We start from the raw sequence: 5250 nt of genomic DNA, 5'->3' as shown, positions 1-5250 counted from the left end.
TGAGAGTTTCTCCTAAATGTTAAGTCATATTAATCTTAATAGGATTGAGAGATTGATGAAAAGTAGACTTATAAATGGTTTAGAAGAAAACTCTTTACCTGTATGCGAGTCATGCCTTGAAGGCAAAATGACAAAACAACCTTTTACTAGAAAAGGTTATAGGGCCAAAGAGACCTTAGAGCTTATACATTCAGATCTCTGTGGTTCGATGAATGTAAGAGCACGAGAAGGGTATGAATATTTCATATCTTTCATAGATGATTATTCTAGATATAGGTATCTATACTTAATACAACATAAGTCTGAAACACTTGAAAAGTTCAAAGAGTATAAGGCTGCAGTTGAAAACTTGTTAGGTAAAAAGATAAAAACATTATGATCTGATCGTGGTGGAGAGTATATGGACTCAAGATTCTAAAACTATGTGATAGAACATGGAATTACGTTCCAACTCCCAACCTTAGGTACACCTCAACAAAATGGTGTATTGGAAAGGAGAAACAGAACCCTGTTGGACATGGTTCGATTTATGATGAGCTATGTTTAACTTCCTGACTCGTTTTAGGGATATGCGGTAGAGACTGCTATTTATATTTTGAACAACGTTCCCTCAAAGAGTGTTTCTGAAACATATTTTGAGTTATGGAGAGGTCGTAAAGATAGTTTACACCATTTCAAAATTTAGGGATATCCAACCCATGTGCTAATGCAAACCCCAAAAAGTTAGAACCTCGTTCAAAAGTATGCCTATTTGTAGGCTACCCCAAGGAAACGAGAGGTGAATACTTCTTTGATCCAAGTGAGAATAAAGTGTTTGTATTGATAAACACTACCTCATTGGAAGAAGATCACATGAGGGATCATAAATCATGAAGCAAAATTGTTTTAAGTGAAATTTCTAATGAATCTACTGAGACTTCAACAAGGGTTATTAAAAGGGTTGATACATCAATAAGAGTTGTTGTTACCGGTTCATCTAGCCATTCACATCCATCTTAAAGTTGAGATTTTCTCGACGTAATGGGAAGGTTATAAACCCACCTATATGCTACATGGGTTTAATAAAAGCCAAAGACATCATAACTGATGATGGTGTTGAGGATTCATGTCTTATAAACAAGTAAGGAAGATCAAGAGTAAATGGATTGCAATATATTATGACTATGAAATATGGCAAATGGACATCAAGACTGCTTTTTCGAATGACAATGTTAAAGAGACTATCCACATTAATCAACTAGAAGGATTCATTGAACAAGATCAAGAGCAAAAGGTTTGCAAGCTTAATCGTTTCATTTATAGATTGAAACAAGGAACTCGATCTTGGAATATAAGATTTGATACTGCGATCAAATCTTTTGGCTTTGATCAGAATATTGATGAACCTTGTGTTTAAAGAAAATCATTAATATCTCAGTAGCTTTGCTGTGCTGTATGTGGGTGGTATCTTACTCATTGAGAATTATGTAGGTTTTCTGACTGATGTAAAGAAATGGCTAACTATCCAATTCCAAATGAAAGATTTGGGAGGTGCAGTTTATTTTAGGGATCCAGATCATCAGGGATCGTAAGAACAAAGGGTTGACCTTGTCTCAAGCATCGTATATTGACAAGATGTTTGTCAGAAATTTGTTGCACAATTCCAAGAAGAGTTATTACCTTTCAGGCATGGAATTGTATTGTCTAAGAAGTAGTGTCCTAAGACTCCTTGAGAGGTTGAGGCAATGAGACGAATCTCCTATGCATCGGCTGTTGTTAACTTTATGTATGCAATGTTTTGTACCAGACCTGACATTTGCTATGCAGTAGGGATTGTCAATCGATATTAAGATTAGATCACTTAACAGCGATAAAAAAAATCCTCATGTACCTTTGGAGAATGAGGAACTATATGCTTGTATATGGAGATAAGGATTTGATCCTTACAAGATACACAGACTCTAACTTTCAGACTGATTGGGATTCTCGAAAAGCCACATCAAGGTCAGTGTTTACTTTGAATGAAGGAGCTATAGTATGTTGAAGCATCAAGCAAGGATGCCTCACAGACTCCACTATGGAAGCCAAATACATAGCTGCTTGTGAAGCTCCTAAAGAGGCTGGTTGGCTTAAGAAGTTCCTTACTGATTTGGAAGTTGTTCCAAAGATGTGTTTGTTCATCACACTTTATTGTGACAATAGTGGTGTTGTGGCAAATTCTAAGGAACGTAGTAGTCATCGAAGAGGCAAACATATAGAGCGGAAATATCACTTGATTCGGGAGATTATGCATTGAGGTGACGTGATTATCATGAAGATTGCTTCAGAGCACAATGTTGCTGATCTGTTTACAAGGTTTTTACGGCTAAAGTGTTCGAGGGTCATCTAGAAAGTCTGGATCTACAGAACATGCGACATATTGTCTAGGACAAATGGGAGATGTTACTAAGATATAGTGTATGTCATAGTGAGAGATTGTTGGGATTGGTGTCTTAAATCTCTCTTGTATTCTCGTAGTTTGTAAATATTGTATAAACAAATTGTTATTAATAAATATAATTGTTATTTTATGAGTATTTACTCAATCCAATAAACTAAGATCCTAGGTTATTTATTGTAATTTAAACATGCATGTAGAGACATACAGGTGGATCATGTTTAAATGATAACCTAAACGGTCTGTAGTAAATGGATAAGGCTGGATACCTAATTCTGGTGATACTATGAGTATGACCCACTTTGTACATGTTACAATTGTGTTAAAGTGCTACAAATGATCTAATACTGATCATTCATATGGAGACATGTGACCGGGAATATTCTATACAAAAGAGTTTGTATAAGACCGGACCACAAAATGACTAGTCTTATTATATAATGTCATTCATAATAGAGACTTACATTTCACCAGGATGACCATAAGTGATATGGCTTGAATCCTAAGTAAGTTTGAACTCCTGCTTATGAAGGCAGTCACTTGATTTGTATGAGTAAGAGTGACCAGATCGTTGACGCAATAAGCCTACCATTTTAGGGATTCGTGTGATTGAAGAGTTGGGAACATAGCTACACAAGACGAATTTCACAAATTCCCCGATGTTAGGGTAAGTAGATAAATTTCTCCCTTAAGGGTTGATTCTGGGGCTTGAACAATGTGGTGCCATACCTCTCGTGGCCTGAGAAGAGTTTAGTCATAGTTTGACTATGGCTTATTTTTTTTATTATAGGGATCAGTGGTATGTAAGAAGTTAGATTTAACTACAGGGGCAAAAAGGTAACTTTGGCCTAACTGTACTTACGAGCAATTTGTGAAGGATCATAACATTGTTGATTGGTGATATCCAATGGACACAAAAATATATTTGTAGTGCGAAGAGTGCAGCTATCAGTCTTTAGTGGAGTGTCTGACAGTTAATAGATGTTGAGTAATTTAATTAGAGTTTAATTAATTATTCAAGTACCATTGGAGCTTCAAGCTACAAGTTTATGAGGTCCCCTCTATAGTCAATAGGGATTTAATGAGAATCAATTTTTAATTAATTTGAATTTTTAAAATTAAATGAGGGAATTAATTATATGTGATATAATTAATTTAATTTAATTATATACAATATAATTACTATAATGTATTTGATACATTATAATATAAAGTTTAGTCGAGAGGAAATAAATATTTGAATATGATTCAAATATTAATTATGTGAATTGGATTCATATAATTGAATTTAATATAATACCACTGATGAGAGAATTAAAACTATAAGTTATATTATATTTGATCAATATAAAACTATAGCTTATGTGTTATATTTGATATAACATATAGTTCAATATATATAATATATGATAAGGTAGTTATCATATATTTATATATATTAGTTAAATAATTAAATTAATTTTATTTATTTATTTATTGAATTTAAAATTAGAAGGGAGTTGTAACTTCCTCCCCTTAATTCTCTCAAGAACATGAGTCAGTTCACGTCTTCTTTTGCTTCATAGAAGACAGAAAAAGACAAATATCTCTGTTTTTTTTTAATTATTTAATACAGAAAACATTTCCTTTGAATCTCCCTCTCTTTAAAAAACCTAAGAGCCGACACCTCATTAGAGATCCTTATCCCATAGAATACAAAAGAAATTTTTCATGATGGTGGCCATTTGGAGATCGATTTATTTGTGACGATTTGGATCGAGGTTTTCACTTGAAGAAATTTGTTCTTTAAAGATAAGGGTTTCTAAACCCAAATTTCCTTTCTTATTAAAATATGTTGTAAATTTGTATTATGCATAATTTTTGTGACTGTAATTTACGTTCTGTGTAAAACTAAAATTGGGACCAATCCCTATGTTTCTGCTTAGGGTCTTCATAGGTTCCTTCAACATATATATATATAATACCATATATGTAAAGGAGTAATATAACATGCAACGAAAGAATTCAGAATTAATAAGTACTCTAACTATACATAATTTGAGTTTTGAACATGATACACAAGTAAAGTTCATAAGAGAGTTTGTGTTGTACAATACCTTTGAAGAACTCTCTACGAATTCAGTCGGATCTCCACAAATTTGAGCTTGAAATTTCAAGTAGATCACCACCAAAATCTTCTCTACTAAAATCAAGAAGAATTTATGGTGGAAACACTTAAATTAAGCTAAATTTTAGATGAACTTTGGTGGGTTTTGAGGGTTTTCAAACCAGCAACCTTTTAGTTTAAAAATTCAGAGATCTTCCTCAATTCTCAGCATGAAAGTTCAATATATAGAACAATTTCATGCACGGCGGATGCCTGCATATAGGACAGCTCCTACTTGGGGTTTTAGTTGAAGAGGTAAGTGGAATTGGGTGATAAATCACCTAAATTGAGTTTAGTGGGTTTTTCCCAAAAATTGAAAAAAATCCACTAACTCAATTTAATCATTTTTTTTTTTGTAAAATTGATTTTCTTTATTTAAATTAAACAATTTTATTTGAATAAATTAGTTTTATAAAATTAATTCAAAATAATTAATTTAAATAAAACTAAATTCAATTTTTTAATTAAACCTTTTAATTAAATTAAATTATTATTAATTTAATATTCTTAATATTAAATTAATAAAATACCAATTCCACCAATTAATTTAAATATTAATTGGTTCTCCAATTTGGTCTAATTTTCGATAAAATTAAACGTTTCAATTGTATCGTATACAATTAATTGAAACCCTAAAATTTGAATTTGAATGTTTCAAATTCATAACCCTAATTTCATCCAAAAATAC

Source organism: Benincasa hispida, chromosome 12 (assembly GCF_027475165.1).
Source record: "Benincasa hispida cultivar pf3 chromosome 12, pf3_genome.v1.1, whole genome shotgun sequence".
Lineage (NCBI taxonomy): Eukaryota > Viridiplantae > Streptophyta > Magnoliopsida > Cucurbitales > Cucurbitaceae > Benincasa > Benincasa hispida.
This window is presented reverse-complemented; position numbering follows the sequence as displayed.